Raw genomic sequence first — 20563 nt, 5'->3', positions numbered from 1 at the left:
CTCTTCTCTGCAAACATAATAGAGTATCAATAAAAGTATCAGGGATTTATTGGTGCTTGCCCATGGAATGGGTCTCAAGTTGGGTCAGTTATTGGTTGGCCATTCCCTGAGTCTCTGCTCCAACCCCTGTACCTGCATTTCTTGTAGATGGGATAATTTTTGAGTTGAAAGTTTTGACTGAGCCATCTCTCCAGGCCCCTCATTTATTACAAATAGTCCTCAATACTTGCTATCCTGGCCATGAGTACAGAGGTAGAAATCAGCATCATAGACTCATACCTAGGGTGTGGGTAGCTTTAGTAACAACGACAAAAAAATACCATTGGAGAATCATACAAGTTAATGGCTGAAAGGGTTCTTCGAAGTTCATACCAATTTGTTTTAGAACAAAGTATCATTTTGTATTTCACAAACCATTCCTTGCTTGTATTTTTCAGCTTACTGTTTAAAATTCATCTTACATTTTTGAAGGGAGGCCATAAGAGCAAATTATCACTATTTTTAATGTCACCAGCTTCTAGTTGCCATTTTCCTTTATTACTTTTCCACTCTCTATAAACCTAAGGCAAAGCATGTTTCAGTGTAAAGTGTCTTCTTCCCATCTTTGAATTGGAGGAGGCCATCTTTGAATTGGAGGAGGCCATCTTTGAATTGGAGGAGGTGATGTCATGGAATAACCTGTACAGTTACACTGGAGAAATGCAACCTGCAAGTCTGGTTTGTTTGTTTGTTTGTTTGTTTGTTTTGTTTGTTCGTTTTGAGATGTATTTATTTTAGGTATGTGAGTACACTGTCTCTGTCTTCATTCACACCAGAAGAGGGCATCAGATCCCATTACAGATGGTTGTTGTGAGCCACCACGTTGTTGCTAGGAATTGAACTCAGTACCTTGGGAAGAGTAGTCAGTGCTCTTAACCGCTGAGCCATCTCTCCAGCCCAAGTCTGGGAGCTTTAAAGTTGTTTTTGCAGGAGGCTCTACACTCCAGTCTGCCCGCCTTCAGAAAGACCCTTCAGCCTTCAACCAGCTCTAAATATCTGTCTAGTGTGAGGATTCATCAGAGAGCCTCTCAGAGATCAATATTAAGGAGCACTTGCCTCTGTTAGACTTTAAGAACCCAGCTCCCTTGACTTGGTACTGAAATAATTTGCTACCAGGGAGAACCCTGGGGAACCAAAGAGAAAAAAAAAAAACTGATTAAGAAATTTCATTTGAAGTTAATTACAGGAGTTATATAATTTACAGAAATTAACCAAATTGGATATTTTCTCTGATTGTTTGCCTCAAAGGAATATACCATGCTCTGCTTCTAGTATTCTGAATATTCTTACAGCAAGACAGTTCACCATTTGTTGTAGCAGAATTTTAGTAAAATCGTTGTATCTGGCATGAATCTGGAGTGATGGCACCTACGTAGTGAAGTAGCCTTTTGTCAGTGATTGTTATCTGAGTTTTTATGAAACTGTTCCTTTGAAGGATTCTTGGAGCCTTTGCATAACTTAGTCTCAAGACAAGGCTGCCAAACCAGGAAGTCTCCCGTGGCTGAGCATTGCTTAAGTGATGGGTCTTTCAAGGCAAACTCCTAGATCCTATAAGGAGTTTTGGTTGCAGAAATTGACTTTCTAAAGGTGCCTTTTTGTGTAATGATAAAAGGGGTTTCTAGAAAGCTAGCTGTCAGGGTTCAGGGGCTGATCCCCCTGCTGCTAAGAAGCCTAAATTCATCTCTTTCTCCAATCATCTGCTGGCATAACCCAGAACAATGACAATTTATTATTAATATATTTTTCTTCGAGTCAATGATTCAACTAAACATTAACTATTTTCATTTGAAGACAAAATCGAAATCTGTTCTTGGTCCTTCTTTCTACTTGATGTGCTCCTGGACAATCTGATGGCATCTTCTTGACGGTTCCTCCTACTGCATACGTCATAAAGTACCTGAGGGAAAGCATTACTTTAGGCTGACATAGTCTTGCCAGTAACCTTGAGCTTCTTTTAAACAAAATGAATTGGCTCACTAAGGCAGTCAAGTAGAAAGCCGAAACCATCATTTTCTAAAGATTTTTCAAGGTAAAACCCCTCAGGGATGATCTTTTGTCAGTGTCTAAGGCTTGATTAACTGTCTTAATTCAATTTGATTAATGGCTTTTAAAACTCTGGGGCACCAAGTTTCTTCCTGTCCTGTATTATATGAATGTTGCAAATGGAGTGTTCTTTAAGTGAATGCCTTGACCTGCACGCAGAACACATCAGCAGCTTTAACAGATAATTATGCATCATATCACTCTGTAAGTATAAAAGACATTTACAGGTAAAGTCCTCCACAAATTTAAATAGGCATATCTGTTTCTTACAAAATAAATATCTCATCACACAGGCAATCTTTCCTTCATCAAAAACTAGCATTTTCCTCTTCCTGCATTACTTGTGACTGTGTCTCCACAGAAGTTCCTTTCAGTCGAATAAATCCAATACTAGTTCATTTTTACCCAGTGAAAATTTAAGTCGTAGAATTTTAAAAAATCTCTTCACATTTTAACTCTTGGTGAATAGAAAATATTAGGTAGAAAAAGCAAGTATCAATGAATAAAGAGAAAGTTAAAACTTTGCAGAGTCTTCAAGACAAAATTTCAAGCTCTACCACCAAGTGTGAATTATATAGAATTTGGTGGAATCTCTGCTATCTGAAGTGACCAGGATGAAGTCTTCCATCTTGACTCAGTAGCAGAATCAATCAAAAATGTCGGCCACAGATTGTAAAACCACTGTAAAAGTTGTACCGAGATAACTACAGTCTTTGTCTAGAGATGAGTAGATAGGAGTCTAAAACCTCTCTAAAGTCCAGTTTGGTCCCCAAAGCAAAGGCCAAATATGAACCCATTGCTGTGGATCACAGGGGCTGTCACACAGGAAAGCAGATAGACCTCAAGCATTGCATTCTCCAGAGCTAAGCCATCAAAAGTCTGAGGCCTCCCTATCTCTCCAGGTCTTTAGGATTAAGCCACAACATAATATAAGCAGCCAAAGGGAGTCCCAGCAGAGAAGCATCTCTGTGACCTGAAAGGATTTGCTCAAAACATGTTATCTTAACTCCTACTGAATTTGAAACTGTTGTAACTACTGTGTCACACCCAGCTGGAGCTGGTGTGATATATGACTAACAGGAAACAGAAGTTACTAAGATTGAAAAAAAAAGGCAAGGAATTTTATAAGGAACTTATTCTGTCAGACTCTTTCCCTCAATACACTCTAGCTGGTGAAACAATTACAAATTACAGTTTTAATGAGTCAAAAGAGTACCTGTCCTCTAAAGTTTATTTCATTCTGGATAGGGGATACATCACTTGAATTCTCTTTTCTTCTTCTAGAAGGGAAATAACGAGTTTAATTTTACATGATTGATACATGTGTATGATAGATTCAAAGAAGAATACCACAGGAGGCCTTTATTCATGGAAGATAAAGCTGTTTTAGAGAATGCTGTGATGGCCATTAAGATTTTTCCTACATTTCTTGTCTGTATTAAGCTTACTTGATGATGTGACTCAGCTCTCTCTTAGTAAGGTAAGACTTCTTTGGTGCAATAAAAAAAAGGGCAAAAATTAATTCAGGAGGGAAAGAGATGAATATGAAGATGCATGATCATTAGGGGATTGATAGGCAGTCATTAATCACCTTCAGAATGTTAGAGTAGCACAGACTTCGTAACACTGCAACATTTTCCTTAGCACAAGGTCTATGACAGATGAAAAATCTATTCGATTCCTTCTCATGTTAATAAAATGCATAACTTATACCTCCGAGAAGTTTTACAGCTAAATCTCTCGAGACCGTCTTTCCATACTGTACGTAAAGGGGAAAATGGACGAAGTACAGCCTGGGTAGACGATGGCCTTGTACAAAGTATAGCCCAGGGAGACAATGACCTTGAGAAGTTTATTTATTGAACTGACTGACTCTCAAGCACCAGTTTGAGAAAAGTGAAGTTTCAGCATCAAGAAATGTCTCTCTTTGTGAAAAGACTATTAACACAAAGGTGCTGTCTTCCACAATAGGGACTTACCACTAACCAAGAGGTAACCAAAACCAACAGCAATGGCTGATACTGTCTTTGGGGTCTCATGGACTTTCCAGGCCAACAATTTTAAAAAACCAACCCATGTCTGGTAGTGGGGTTTTTGTCACTGTATGGCTCTTGCAGACAACAGTGTGAGTCCAGGAGGCATAACTTCATTCAGAAAGTGTGTGTATGTGTGTGTGTGTGTGTGTGTGTGTGTGTGTGTGTGTGTGTCTGTATATCTGTGTGTGTATGTGTCTGTATATCTGTGTGTGTGTGTGTACACGTACATATCTATGTGCATACTATATATCCATATATGTATGTATATGTATAAGTTTAGGTATATAAACATTATAATTCCTCATGACTTTTTCAAAGAACCTTAATGTTATTTTTCCCTCCTCCTCCCTCCTATTTCTCTATTGACCTCCCTCCATATTCTCCAGAGCTTTAACTCCCCAGTCCTGGCACTGAAAGCTGCTCTGTTACCTTTTCATTGCTCTCATCTGTTTCCCTAACATCTCACCTCCCACTCTATTTACCTACATTAGCTCTTCAAACATACTTTCAAGAAGAGTCCATGTTTCCTGCTTTCGGCTGTCCTCACAATGTGGAAAGCCTCTAACTTTGCCTCCTCCTCAATGTCTGTAATTGACCTTCACCCTTTCTCATCAAAAGATCTCCTCTCCTCTCAGATTTTCCAATAAAGTTAGGCTACAGCCAGCCAGCCCTTAGTTGTCCTTGCCACATGCCCCAACGCCCACAGTTCTTTGCTTCTTAAGTAGTTATTCTTCATCTTCAACATGTTCATCTGACAACTATTTCTATACTAAGCACTGCTCAGGAAACAGGAATGTAGCCATCATCTGGGCCCTTACAGAAAGTCCCAGTATTAAAAGTGTCCCCTCATTTCTGTAAATTTATTCCATTCTTGCTCCATAGTCCCATAGGCTTCCTTTTAATTTACTCCCACTTTTCCTGGAGTCCAATCTGTGCCTTATCATCTTGTACTTGACTTTGGTAATTTTTATGATTAAGGCACACATTATGCAGGTCATTCGTATATATAATATGCTCCCTGACTTAGGGCTGTTTTGTGATAGAGTACGACCCAATAACCCATCTTATATTGAAAAATGTTTAATTGAAGAATGTATTTAACACATTTAACCCACAGAGAACCATAGCTTAGCAACATAGTACATTACCGAGTATCACTTGGATATTATAAATCAGTTGTGACTGTTTTGTGGAATAGAAACTGAAGGTCTTTTTCAAGTGCCCAGCATATTTCAAGATCATGTAGCGCATATATATCCTGACAAAAGAAAAAAGTTCAAGAGTCTATGTCTGCTTCACACTGGATGTGCATTGCCTTTTCACTGTTGTAAAAGTGAAGCCTGGAAGGCAAGCCACGACTAAGCAAACAACCATCTGTGGCTTTTATTATATACATTATTCAAAATAAATGATATGCATAAAAGCATATTGAAAATTCCCAACTATTTTGTAAATTTTTTAAAGGATAATATATTTCTATCTTAAATCTCAAGACACACAGCCAGGATATAAAATTACTTTATGAATGAATCAGTGAGATGCCATTAGACCAGGATTATTTATTTATCTATAAATAGAGCAAAGATAAAATGTCAACTCGATTTCTCCTTGCAATACTAAAGGGCAATTTTTATTGAATGCTTGTGTGTTCTGGTCATCATTTAAGTGCTTTACACACATTTAACCTCAAAAATCCTTGTGAAGGAGCAACTATTATAATCCCCACTTTGCACATTTTAAAATTGAAGCATCTAAAAGCAAAATAAGTAGTCAAGGACAGTAAACATTGGTATCAGAATTCAAACACAAGCAAGCTTGGTTCTAAACCTAAGAATATTATCTACTTTATCATGATTCTGAAATCTACAGATCTAGACTTCAGACAGAATTGAATGCTTCTGTCCTGATAATTTCCATAAATATTAAATCTCTAACTGTAAATAAAAACCCCTAATAAGTTCATGAGTAAGACTTCTGTTGGCATCTTTTATGCATAGTGACCTTATAATCTTTCATCCAAAGCAAGACACTATTGGGAGTGGAATGGGGGCCATATCTCTTGTTTATTGCTACATAACAAATTACCTCCACATTTTAGCTGCTTCAAGCAACAAACATATTATCTCACCAGCCTCTGGGTCGTGAATCTGGGAGACATTTAGCTCATGATTCTGTCTCGGAGTCTCTTGAATTTGTAGTCAAGATATAGTCCCAGTCTGAGGTGATGAGACAAGGCTAGAGGCTATTCTGTTCTCAGTTCACCAGCTGCTGGAAGGTTCTAATTCTCTCTTCCATGAGCCTGCTCTTGAAAAGCAATCTGGTTCTCCCTATAGTAAATGATGGTAGATGGGAGGGGGAAGGACAAAAGAAAAAGAGGGAGGGGTAGTTTTAAAACCTAATCCTAGTCCTGGCATATTATCCTTTTTTCTCATCTCATGGTTTTTTGCTTTTTTGTTTTTTTGTTTTTTGTTTGTTTTTTTTTTTTTTTGGACTTGGTATGATGTTTATAATCTTGGTTATATGGACTTGGTACAATGTATATAGGAGGGTTGCTATAATGAGCACATGACATGATAGATCACCAGGAACTGTCTTTGGGGGAGTGATGCGGGGCATGAGGCAGAGTCTCATGATATATCTCTGGCTATTTCTGGAACTCACCATGTAGATCAGCCTGCTTTGAACTCAGAGATCTACCTGCCTCTGCCTTCTAAGTGCTGGGATTAAAGGCATGCTCTACCATGCCTGGATAACAGACACACCCTTAAAGTGGGCCACCCATGTGCTGGTGATAATTATGCCAGGACAACAGGCTTTCTTACATTAAAATAGCCCAGACGAAACAGAGATTACATCACTTCACCTTTACCCTATATCTGGATTACATATATTTACATTTGCAATTTTATACCTCTGAAATTATTTAATTCTATAACTAAGTCCCTGATGCTCCATGAAATGAGTAACTGCAATGACTTCACCTCCTTTCCACCCACTGAATCCATCTCCTCTTATTTATGTGGAAGCTACCATCCATCATCAACCACTGTCTTCTCAACCATCTCTCTTCCCTTTCACAGCAAACATTAAACTGTTGCTTCTCTGTTTGACTTACCGTTTCATCCTGTGCCCTAAATGTCACACAGGTGCTCTTGGCAATCTAGAAGGTTCCTAAGTGATTAAAGTTTTTAAATACCTTGAAAAACATTAATAATGTTGCAGGTTCATAACTTTAAGACTTCAATGTCTCTTCTTAAAATAAACTATCAGGTTATAAACATAGTGTTTGCCGAGACAGATCAATCTACTGAAAGAGGAAAGCACAAAAATGTAAACGCAAGTTGTAACCATAAATTGTTAATATCAAGTCCTCCAACCTTAGGCATTTTCTCCTCAACAGTTATTTTTGTTGTCTACTGTCATGTTCCAGGACAACTGGGGTCTGGTACTAAAGATTACTTTCAGTTTCTGGATCTTCAGAGCAAAAAAATACAGCAGGTGTAAAATATCTGGAATAAGGGCTTTGGTTTTCAGGGTAATTCATTCTCCCTTGTTATAGATAAATGCTGGACATTATGACTATCTACCTATCCATTGACAAAGAACAAGGAAAAGTTAAGAAATGGTACTGTAACATAAAGTATTATATCCAATAAACCAAATATGTCTGAAGGCATTCCTTTCTTTCCATTGAGGTCAAAGCAGCAAAGGCAAAAACTGTAGACTTGAAATTATTCAGCATTCTGAAAGTGTTCTTTCTCACCATGTGCATATTGTACATTACTCTGGAGAATGGAGAGGCTGCATCAAATAGAGCAACAGCCATCATTATATCATAAAAAGGTCCTTTGGGGAGTTAAGCTTAAAACCTGAAAGGCTAAGCATGATTTGGTGCTATTATTACATTGATTTACTGGAGAGAGGAGAAATAGGGAGAGAAAGAGAATAAGAGAGAGAGCAAAAGCAAGAGAGAAAAAGAGACTGACTTAGACTGTATCACTTTCCTCTGATTGTGTGAGCAACCCCATGACCAAGGGGGAACAGGAACTGACTCTCTGAAGAATGAAAGCAGCAATAAACGTCCCATAAAAGTCGAACAATGAAACACAAACCATGGGAAAGTAAAAACCAAGCACCTCACTAATCTCTCCCATGATCCATTGCTTACATTCACGAAATTTCTGGCAGCATCTTGACAAGTCCTGTTAGTAAGAATGAGAGCGAGGACGGCGTGACCAGGATGAGGAAGCTTCCTCTTCTTTTTTCTTTCCACTGATTGGAGAAGCAAGTGTTAGATCTTCCCCTGCTGGTAATCTATCTTCTCATCATTTAAACACCCACATCGTTGTTTTTGTCTCAGTTTTAAAACAAAGTCGATGCCAACTGAGGTTGACTTCAATTTGCCAAAGACTGAGTGATTCCTCCAAGCCATGCAATTCCTCAAGTACTTGAATACTATTTCCCCCAGTGCACTCCTGTCATCTAATTTTTCTCCCTCCAGTTTAGAAACTACTATTGATTTTCTCAAAGTTAAGCCAATTGACTCCTAAATGTATTTGGAATAGTCAACCAAATGCACAGAAGACCAGAGAAGAATCGCATTCTGTGTATCACACAAAGTCTTGAGCTTTTTAATGTGTGCTACAGCTGTTATCATTCCTTTCTGGTTTTGATAAATATTATTTATGACTGAAAGAGCTGAAGGGGCTTACGACCCCATAAGAACAACAATGACAACCAATCAGAGCTTCCAGGGACTAAACCACTACCCAAAGACTATACTTGGACTGACCCACGGCTCCAACTGCATATGTAGTAGTGAATAGCCTTGTTGGGGCACCAGTGTAGGGGATTGTTGGGGGGTCGGTAATGAGAGGTGGATGGGGAGGGGAACACCCATAACCAAGGGGAGGGGAAGGGGTTAGGGGGCTGATGGACAGGAAACCAGGAAAGGGAATAATATTTGAAATGTAAATAAGAAATACCTAATTTAATAAAAATGGAAGAAAAAAAAGGATAGAAGTTACAACTCTTCAACAAAAAAAAAAATCTTCCTAAGTGAGGGCATAGAATTAATTCCTAAGTTCACATTTTTTTCATATTTATAAACAATATGAAAGTGTGTTTCATACTTCCTTTCAAGTAGGATGACAAACTAAACCCCTATACACATGTGAGAAGTCCTCTCTTGACCTGGTGGTCAGGGCTGTCCAAGACACTCCTAAAACATGGAACTTTTTACTTTTGCCTTTGGTTGCTCCCAAGAAGTAAAAGGTGAGTCACTATTGTGAAGGACATCGTGCATCTCATTAACAGGGCCCAGAGATCCTTGAGGTAGAACTGAATTGAGTATACTCTCCTCGTATACAGCTCGTTTTCATGGTGCCAGAAGGCACCATACAGGCTACCCAAGAAGGGAGGCAACCAGCACTCCTACCTAGACGTGACGTTGATGAACCACATCAGTTGGCCAGCATGGATGCAATAGTGGTACACATATCTCCACAGTCACCAACAGCTCTCTACTTGGACTTTCCAGCAGCACTGGACAAGCTGTTGCTTTCCCTACATCCTCACCACCACCTGTGGCCATTCAGTTTGGAGTTTGGAGTTTGATAAAAGCCACTCTAACTGAGATGAAAGGGGTTTTCAAAGCAGTTTTAACGTGGATTTCTCTGATGACAAAATATTTTGAACATAAAAAAAATCATAACTTTTGACCATTTGTGGTTTTTCTTTTTAAAACTGCTTATGAATTTTGATGAATTTTTAATTAAAATTGACTAATTAGCTTTCATTATGACTAATTACTCAGTTTTAAAATTAATTAATTAATTTAATTTTAATCCATTTGCTGTTTGGAACATTTTTAGGTTTGGGGTGTTTAGTTTTTGCAGCTCACAGAATATATATGTAAAGACTGTTATTATTAAATACTAGGAAACTAGTATGTTTTTTCTCCAGATAAATGCAATTTCTGAAAATTGTGTCCAACTTTATTTTTTTAATATTAACATTTTGTTTTTTAATATTAACTGTTGGCTTGGTGACTTTTTTTTCAACAGAAACTTGCTTAATGCATAGAGGAGAAAAGCAAGCTGAAACTCTGAGACACAGATCAGTGGAGAGGAACCACGTGGAGCCCTGACGCTCAGCCTCCAAATGCCTGTTCAGAATCTTGCGACATCATACACTCCCCTTTCAACCATGGACTAGCTTGTCCCTTTACCTTTCAGGTAAATAAGCCATCAGTTAAGTTTCTGTTGACACCTCCACCCTGCTGCCCAAGGTCCTCATAAGAGACATGTTCAGAGGTTTTCCCAGCTCTTGACCTACAAACTCCCGGCTCTTTTCAGAGAATGATAACCATTGCGTGGAGTAATTTAATGCCTTTTTTTAAAAAGTTATCTGTACATATAAACATTTTTAGAATTCTTAGAACTATTTTTTGATTCCTTCCTCACCTTATTTCTAGAATTCTCAAAGTGTATTGACTATATCTTAATCAATGTAACATCAGAAGTTGGTTCTTGTAAGCCTTACCTTTTCCACGAGGTAAGGGAATGTGCAAAGAGGGCACTTATCAGCCTTCACACGTTAGAACATCAATCACTACAGCTTAGAAGAAAAGAGTGGACTTTGCAAACTCCTATCCCTAAGAACTCTCCTACCAATATGAAATCTGGCATCTATCAAAGATATTAAAAACAAAAGACAAAAACTCATGCTTATCAAGGCCTTCATCCTTCCCAGGCATTTATCCTATTGTATTGTCCTTTATACTGTTGACTCAAGATGTTCCTTACAACATCTGGAGTGAGATTGTTACCCAGCAGCCCTTGCCCCATTGGTCTGCTCGTCATAATACATCCCTTCCACTGGGGTGCAGTAGGATCTGGGCTATTAAGCTGAGAACATAAGTGACGCCTTCCACAGTATTGATGCTCACTACTCCTCACTGCCGACAGAAGCTAGGTTGAGCCGGCATCATCTCTCACTGTTAATCACAATAAAACACCCTCCCTCACCTCCTCAGTTAGTAGATATTCATTGTCAGGAGTCTAGCACTTTAAAAAAAAAGTTAATCCCAATCCTTTATTTAAAATGAAAACATTAACTGTTACCCCATACTATGCTGGTAACCCATTAAAGCCAAGCTCCTGAGGTACACTGCTTTTATACTGCAGATATTGAAATGTGACCCTTATCGTTATAGACTGATTAAGAAAGAAATTTTATGGCATCCCAGCATGCAGTCAGCTTTTAAAGATTAAAAAAAATGAAAAGAGTAAAGAATAATGAATTGCCAAGGCAGATGGCACTAAAAAAAGTGCTTAATTTAAAAAGCATTTCCCATAGTTGCAGTTCAAGATGTTGATGTTCCTAGCTAAATTAGTTTACAACTCACCTGCATTAAGTCCCTTAATTATACAATTACTACCATGTATACTTTTTAAAGAGGCCAAATAACTTGCAGAAAAATTACTTGCATTTTTCTTTTAAATCTGCAATTTTCTGAAACAGCAAATCATTTTTTTAAATAAACAGCTAATTTCTATGTGAGAGTAAGATCAAAAGGTATAAAACCTTTCCCTTACGTATCTCAAACTCCAAGTTTGGTATCTTCATAGCAACAACAAAATATTGTCCCAGATAGCATCCCAGAGCCTCGGATGCTTGACTCCTGGGTCTTCCTTGGTAGTGCGGCCTGGTGGTTTAGGAGGTGTGGCCTTGCTGGAGGCAGTATGGCACTGGGGGTGGGCTTTGAGGTTTCCAGAGCCTTGTGCTAGTAACAGCTCATCCTCTCTGCTTCCTGCTTGCAATTCCAGATGTGAGCTCTCTCCTCTTGGCTTCCAGGTCCAGCCATTGTACCTGACACGTGCTGTCATGTTCTCTTGGCCATTGTGGACTCTACATTTTTGGAACCATAGCCCAAATAAGCTCTTTCTTCTAAAAGTTGGCATGCTCAGAAAAGTAACTAATACTAATATGCATAAGAGAAAAGCACTGACAATATTTATTCAAAGACCTAGGTAAAATCATTCTTTTGTGCTTGGGTTTGATGAAGAATAGACAGCCATGTATCCATGTTATTGAACGACGATGACGACAAAACAGATAGCAAATAAGAGACTTTGTGAGATGTCTGAACTGGTAAAAGTGTTTGCCGAACGAGCCTGACAACCTGAGTTCAATATACATACGTATTGTGTGTGTGTGAAAAATTTGAAGTAAAAACTTATCAAACAGACCTAATCTATACAACATAAAGGGAAAGATTATAGAGCCATTCAAGTACTTAAAAATACCTCTGTTACAATAAAAAGGATCTGTCCTGGGAACTTGATGAACTCCAAATTTATTAATAAACAAAAATGCATCATTTCTTCTACCAAATTCAATGACTTACAACTGGAAATTTTGAGGTGACTGTCTCAGATTCTTGATGAGTCTATAAAAATATATGTAGTCATTTATAAAACTATTACGTGAAGGGAACTGGGGGGGGGCACTCAACGCTCAGGGTAGGTGTTGTTCTCGGAGCCCTGAGAGGAGGAATTTAATGAAGACAAACTCTCAGTTTGAGGCCAGCCTGATCTACAAAGTGAGTTCCAGGACAGCCAGAGGCTACACAGAGAAACCTCATCTCAGAAAAAGACCAAACCAATCAAAACAAAAACAAAAACACAAACGAGAAAATTCCTGCCCCTCCCCCCCCCAAGAGAAACTCATTTTCCTTCCAGAGGAGCTAGAGGTAAAATGAGAATTGTGAATTTTCTTTTCTTTTTATACCCTTGTGGTTTTATGAGGGCTGAGGAAGGCATGGCGGTTTCTTAACTTTTCTATAATTCTTAGGACTTCTTAGCTTAACCACATTTCTCTAAGACCAAATTCATTTGAAGGTGCAGACCTTTGGATTCTGTGTTTTTGTTTTCTTGTTTGTTTGTTTGTTTGTTTGTTTGTTAACTTAAAACAGTCACTCTACGGGCCACATTGGTGTGTCAGTGGTCTACCCGGGACAGGGTTGATGTTTGCCGTCTGTGCTGCCTGTCACCAGAGGTCATGTTGAGGTTTGTGGTCCGTGCTGCCACCAGAAACCATGGTCAGTGCTGCCGCAACTATAACACGCAAGGAAGCTTCTTTTCTAGTGGCATCAGTAACTGCAGACCCACAGAAAGAGACACATGGAAGACTTCTGTAACAACCTCTCCTCCCTACCTCACCCCTCCTAAAACAGAAGCAGTCTAGACAGGAAGCCACTGAAAAGAGCGTTTGAAAATTGTGATATGATGTTGAATCGTAGCTCTTCTCAGCGATGGCTTCCGGGGTCAGGAGGACAGAATCAGTTTTCTTCAAGGCGCTGGCCACTTGGAGTTTGATCACGCTCCAGTGAGTATATGGGCAACTCAAAGTGGACTTGTATTTTCTTTCTCCTCCTCCCCCTCCTCCTTGTCCTTCTTTTTCTTAGGGAAGGCATGAGAAGGGTGGACCTGGGAAGACTAGGAAGTGAGTGTGTTTGGGGCACATTATGTGAAATTCCCATATAATCAATAAAAACATGTGTGGGGGGATCATAACCAATATCTTTGCAACAAAAGCACTATGTGTTAAGTTGTACAAAGGATTCGGAGAATAAAACAGGGATTATGCAGTCTCCCCGCCATCATGGCACAGGAAAGAAAAAAAAAAAAAGAGTATGAGCTGTGGAGAGAGGCAGAACTGGAGATGAAAATGCGATATCAGGGGATGACCGGACCATGCTGGTGCGAGTGGCCTGTACTGCCACCTAGGAACAAGGTGGTGTCCAGATCCGTCCTGCCAGCAAGGGGTGTGTCTGGAAGGAGGTCCTGCTGCAGCTGAGATCTGTCTTGATGTCCATGGCCCATGTTACCATTGAATGCCCTGTGGATGTTTTAGGTCTATGTTGCAGCCTAAAGCCATGTTGATTTCCATGGACCGTGCTGCCCCTGGGGACTATATAGATGTGAGCAGCCTGGACTACCATCTGAAGCCATGGTGATGTCTGTGGTCCAGGCTGCCTCCAAAGGTCTTGTCTTGATCCATGGTCTACTGCAGCTGAGGGCCATGTTTGTGGTCTGTGCTGTCACCAGAACCCATGTGGAAGTCATTCTGTAAAGAGCAAAGAAGCTCTTTTTGCAGTACTGCTGTTGATTGCAGACACATAGTTGAGAAAGAGGAACAAGGAAGGCTTCTGTGACAAGTTTTACCCAACCCCGAACCTCAGCCTCTCTGAAAAGTAGGAGCCTAAACTGGAAGTCATCAAAGAAAAACTCTTTAAAGATGTGATAAGAATGTGGTGGATTGCTGTTGTATTTTCTTCTCCCTCAGGTGGAGCACATACTCTTGTGAGGTCAGGTGACATCTTAATTGGTCAGATAAGGCTACAGCCTGTGATTGGGCAGTGGAAGGAAAAGGTGGAACTGAAAGTTTTAGAGAAGGGACAGAAGGAGAGGAAAGATGGGGGAAGAAGTTGAAGATGGATCAGACCCACGTGGCCTGGAGGAGCCGCAAGGAGCAAGGGACTTCACAGCTGGGCAATAGAGTAGTGTAGGGTACACTTGCCCAATGTAGGTGTGCAACTTGTATTTATATTAACTAGTTATGTGTTCTTTGTATGGGCATTTTGGGGTTGGAGATTTGTCATTATAAATCTTACTGATATAAGTCAGTGTTTTCATTTCATGGGGCTAAGCGGAGCTAAGTGATCAGTAGCTGGAGTTCTGCAGGCCACGGGGAGTGGATGGCCCAACAAATGTGAGCAGCCGCTCCAGGCATTACAGCTTAAACTGGTTTGGCTAGCTAGCATCAGGAACCAGGGAAAGACGGTCACATAGAGCTAGCCATGGTGAATGAGAGAAATGGTGGTGTAGCTGGATTTAGTGTGGGTTCTTTTTAAAACTACACGCTACGGACTTCTGTTGCTTGTAGAGTAAATACAGGTTTGTAGTAAGCACAAGACTTCTGTTACTTTACATAATAAAGTCATGGTTTACAATGATGCTTCCAACTGTGAAGAAAAATGAAAATAAGTTCTAAATGGAAAGAAGGAAAGCCTATTGCCCCCAAGGTATCCTTGACCAATGTAATAGACCAGCTGACATTGATTAAATATCAAGTGCAAATAATGCTTGTAATTTAAATTTTATTTGAAATATTACTTGAATAAAATCTATTTCCCTTGTTTTTAAAATATTTATATCTATCATATTTATGTATAGGGTTATGTGTCTCTATGTATATGCCACATGAGTACAGGTGTCCACAGAGTCCAGAAGTGGGTGTCAGATCTCCCAAAGTTGAATTGCAGGCAGCTATAACAGCCTGACATGGAAGCTGGAAAATGAACTCTGTAAGGATCCTCTGTAAAAGCAGTTAAGCACATTTAACTGCTGAGCCATCATCTCCTTGACTCCTCCCTTCTTGAACATAAGCTCAATGAGAGCAGGAAATATATGTATGTCTAGGTGTATTTGTTATATCAATGAGCCAATGAATAGCTCTGAATGCTTCTGAAACAAATAAACAAAAAACAAAAGAACTTAGAGAATAAAAACCAATTTCTTATACAGAAAGAACTCTAGAAAAGGTGGCTGTCTAGTATAGTATAGGGACCTCCTATACTATATATAGATATAGTATAGATATAAATCTACATATAGCATATATATACACACCATATGATATATAGGCATATACTATATATGTATATTTATACTATATATAGGTATGGTATATACAATAGTATATATTATAAATATCTATAAGTTTACACTATATCCATATATAGTATAGGTATACATATATGTCTATGTATATATACATGTATGTCATACATGTTATATATGTCATATAAATCACATATATGTGTATACACACATATGTGTATATATATATATATATATATATATATATATATATATATATATATATATATATATATATATGGAAAGTGGACTATGACCCCAGACAGAAGAACTGGTAAGGTTAAGTGAGCCTAAACCCACTGAATCTCAGAATTGAGAACAGTAAAAGTGGGGCCAACTCCCTACCTAACTCTATCTGCTCTGGAAAACATAACCGTGACACCCCACTGAGAGGATCATGGCAATCAGTCACATAGTATAAACTCATAGTCCCCCAGAGTTCAGCCAATGAGCTTCCCTTCTTGAGCATAAAAGGTATTTAATCCTGGATTCAGCCCAGTGTATGCATTCACATCCACCATCAAATCAAGTAGTATGAACAAGCAAGGGTCATCACTTCACCAAGAATCCCTGTGCTGAGGTGGGGTTGTTCACCATAAATCTTCCAGAGGAGGCCTCCTCTCTTCCAGCCATCCACAATCATAGCACTCACTTGGAACCAAACCAGGTTCTGCCCTTCTGGGACTCTGTCTTCCCCTTCTTTCCATTGCTCATGGATGCCCTGAGGGGAAGTGTGGGCTGGTGACATCTTTCCCAACTCCCAGCAGTATAACGAACAGCACCAGGGTGCTCAGGAGACTGGGAACCACAGCAGTCCGCCCAAACTCCACCGTTGCCCACCAGGAAAACATAAACAGAGAACCCCATTACAGATTGCATGCTGCCTCCCCTGAGTGGCATGCTGTCAGCACTTTGCTCACCCCAGCAGCAAGGCAGACATGCAGTCAGCATATATATACATATATATATGTATATATATATATATAATCTAACATATACATTATGTATCCACATATATATTATGGATATATAGCATATATCATATAATTATATGTTATAATATATACAATGTTGTATTAATCATAATTAATTATTTGTTACATATATAAATATTTGCATAAATATTTTAATATATAATTAATTCTGTTATAATGTTATATAATATTAATTATATTGTAGCATATGTAGTATGAAATACATCGTATAGATTATGGGTATATATAACATATACATATATAATATAAAAATATATAATTATAGAATGTATATATTTATATAAAAATAATGTTACTATTTATATATTTCTATTTTAGTATATATATTTTAGTATGTATTTCTATACTTTTTATATCTTATATCTATATATTTGCACATACTATATATAAATATACATATATGATATATAAATATATCCTATAATATATGTTATATATTATATTATTATAGTGTATACATAGTATAAGTGATATTTATATATATAAAACCTATAATAGACCCATATATATATAGGTAATCCCCATCATGTGACCCTATATGGGTGTGTGGTTATGTATAGATCCTATAGGAACAAGCTACTCTGAAACAACAAGTTAAGCAAGAACAGTCTCTGCAGGGTTAGGCAAATCCTGTCCCACAGAGGAGAAGGCAGGGGCTATGGGGAAAGAGATTCTCTGAGGAGGGGGACTAGTAGTGAGGGCAACAATTGAAATGTAAAATGAATGAATGAATGAATGAATGAATGAATGAATGAACGAAAAAGAAACAACAAAGTGTCTGCTATAACGGCAATTATACCCCAAATTATCCACAAAAAATAAACAAACTCACATGAGATAGAGTTGGAATTAATCCCTTAATGGCACAATTATAAATGCATTCATTTTTCACCCATATTTTAGGTGGCTTGCCTTTAATCCTCTCCTGTTTCTAGCTATTGTTTTGAAAAAATTTGCATCATGCTGAAAGCAGACTCTGAGGAGGTTGATAAAAGCACAAAGCTTACTGAATAAGTCGTTTCTCCTTCCATTCCCTTCTGAGGGAAAACCTGTGCCATGCTCACAGAGCGCCTAACCATCAGCAGGCCAGATGATGCATCTGCTTTTTAATTAAACAGGCTGAACATCATTTGAATTGGACACTCTCCAATCTTGTAAAGATTTTCTACCATCTAGCAGTTTAAAAAAAATCTAAAAACTGATGCCTCATTTTTCACTTTTTAAACCGAAAATAGAGATTCTAGTTTGCTGATATTTTTATTTCCATAACATATTTAAACCAGATACTATTTCTAGGGGAAAATGATTTAGGTTTTAATTTAAGTAACTTTGCATGTAGAAATGCAATTATGTTTTCTCTTTTTAAATGAGTATCAGAAACAAAGAAGTTATCAATAAGATGGATAAAAACTTTATTCTGCAGTGGCTACTGGCTGAGCAGGGAGACTTGAGGCATGAAGGATCCATTTGTACACACAAGGGAGATGCTTGGGCTCCAAGAACAGCATCCTATACCTGAGTTATTATCACAGGATGTCAAGCACCATAAAGCCTTGAGAAGAGAAGCCAGTGCATCTAGAAACACCTCTGTGGAGGACAGCAGCAGGAAGAACACAATTGCTATTCACAATAGATCTGTGGAAAACATGTATGCATGAATGGGGAAATATGGTGGCTTAATAAACAAAGCCTGGAGTCCTTTCTAGGGTCTATGGTTTTTAAGCACACTAACTTCACTTGATATTTTTAGTTAACAGAGGTATAATATGGTTTGGTAGATTTTTTTTTAAATTTAAGGGCTTTAAGAAACATTTTAGAGAAATGGGACTGAAGAGATGTCTCAGTGGTCGAGAGTGTCTGCTACTCTTGCAGAGGACCCAAGTTAAGTTCCCAGCACTCACACTGGGCAGCATACAACTGACTGGACCGTCAGCTCCAGGGAAATGGTTGTCCACTTCTGGCCTCCACAGACACCAGGGCACATATGTGGTGTCTTTCATACATGTAGACAAACATGCATATTCAAAAAATTAAGTATATTTAAAACCAGAAATATTGGGGAGGATATCATGTGATTATTCTCTATGGTCCATGTGCATGTGACAGAGACTGAGGCCAGTATTGTCTGGCCAATTGTTGGTCCATAGTGAGTCGGGAACTTTGGCTGCTGTCCACCTCAGAAGTACTAATATGATGTATTGGGAGTTGTTTGGAAGAGAAGCAGAGTGGGCATTCCCTATCACATGTGGGATTCCACCATTAGTCTTGTTGTTCAGCTGAGTGTGTACAATCCTGTCCAGTGAGTGAGTGCACTCACATCTAAATAAATTTCTATTCACTTTGGTTTTAGCCATGGCTCTAAAAGTCTGCTCTACCCATTTGACTGTCTATTCCTGAGGTGGACGTGAGCAAATAGTAAAGCCTTAGTCCATGAGCACGTTGGCCAATGGTGATGGTGAAGCCCATTGATGCAGACATTGAGGACAAGCTTTCTCAACCCCTGCTCTGCAGGACGAGGACCTGGTTGGGTGAACAACCACGATGCCAATGCCCTGAATGACAACCTGTCCCCTGCTCTTCTCCAGGAAGAAGAGAAAGGGCTGTCAGACAACAAGTAGCAACCTGGAGCATTAGACATTGGGCTGAAAGGCTCTGCCTTGCTGTGGAGGTACCAGCAGCTACTGTGGAGGTAAGAACTGTGTTGGGCCCTGAGGGTATCACTTCCATATTGAGATGCCCCATCACCCTGAGGTTTGAGCTCATTCCATCCTCAGTGAGCATTCTCCTGGGTCAAAGCTGTGAACACACAAACTCTGCAGTCATGTTCTGTTCTGAACATCCTTGAACTACCTGTAATAGTTTATATATATGTATTTGTTCACTTAAAACAATTGTGGTTTTCATCTATGCTTAACTTCAAGATTTTAGGTGCCTTTAGTAGTCAAAAAAATCATGTTTTTTGTTTTAAGAACTGCTAAGAAAAAAAAAGAACTGCTAGGTTTTTTGTTTCTTTGGTTGGTTGGATTGTTTTATGATTAAATAAAGCAGTACCCACAAGAAAATTTGCGTATTCCTCCAAGCATATATTTTTAAAGATCATTTATTTATTTACATCCCAAATGTTGTCCCCCTTCCTGGTTCCCCTCAAAGAGCTCCTTCCCCCTCCCCTTCACCCCTGAGATGGCGCCCCCACCTCTGCCAGTTTGCACCTATCCTGATGCATCAAGTCTCTGCAGCATCTGCCACATCCTCTCCCACTGAGGCCAGACTGCTAGCCTTCTGCTAAGGATGGATTAACAAGTACAAGGCATATAGACCCATAATGGCAAAGGTCCACATAAAATGCTTGTCAGGAACTTTATTTGAGCAGAATCCCTCCTTGGAGAATCTTCAAGTCTAGTAAAATAATAATAATAATAATAATAATAATAATAATAATAACAACAACAGCAACACAACCTGAAAGGTGACAATATAAATTATGGTGATTCTACATGAAAGAAAATAATTAGCTTAACAAATGAGAAAAAGAAAACTTAAAGGACATGAAAAATTGAAAATTAGAGGCTACAAAAATTATAAAAGACAAAATAAAGGCTTCAAAGTTGAATAGGAGTTGTGTTTACAAGTCCCTGAGCAGAGATCATAGGAAGATTATGACACCAGATTTCTCATTTAGAGGTACAGAAGATGTGTGTGTGTGTGTGTGTGTATGTGTGTGTGT

At 38.7% G+C, this 20563-nt stretch overlaps 1 long non-coding RNA gene across 1 annotated transcript in view; it reads left to right on the top strand.

The window, feature by feature from the left end:
• Window positions 1-19529, top strand: part of LOC120093256 (uncharacterized) — a 39006-nt gene extending 19477 nt beyond the window's left edge. Inside the window, exons 2-3 of the long non-coding RNA XR_005486369.2 lie at window positions 10184-10354; window positions 19425-19529. This is a non-coding gene — a long non-coding RNA (uncharacterized LOC120093256). The remainder of the gene's footprint in view (window positions 1-10183; window positions 10355-19424) is intronic.
• Window positions 19530-20563: the final 1034 nt, after the last annotated feature.

This window comes from Rattus norvegicus, chromosome 6, assembly GCF_036323735.1.
Source record: "Rattus norvegicus strain BN/NHsdMcwi chromosome 6, GRCr8, whole genome shotgun sequence".
NCBI classification, from domain to species: Eukaryota; Metazoa; Chordata; class Mammalia; order Rodentia; family Muridae; genus Rattus; species Rattus norvegicus.
The sequence above is the reverse complement of the archived record's forward strand: the minus strand, read 5'-3'. Positions and strand labels throughout refer to the sequence as shown.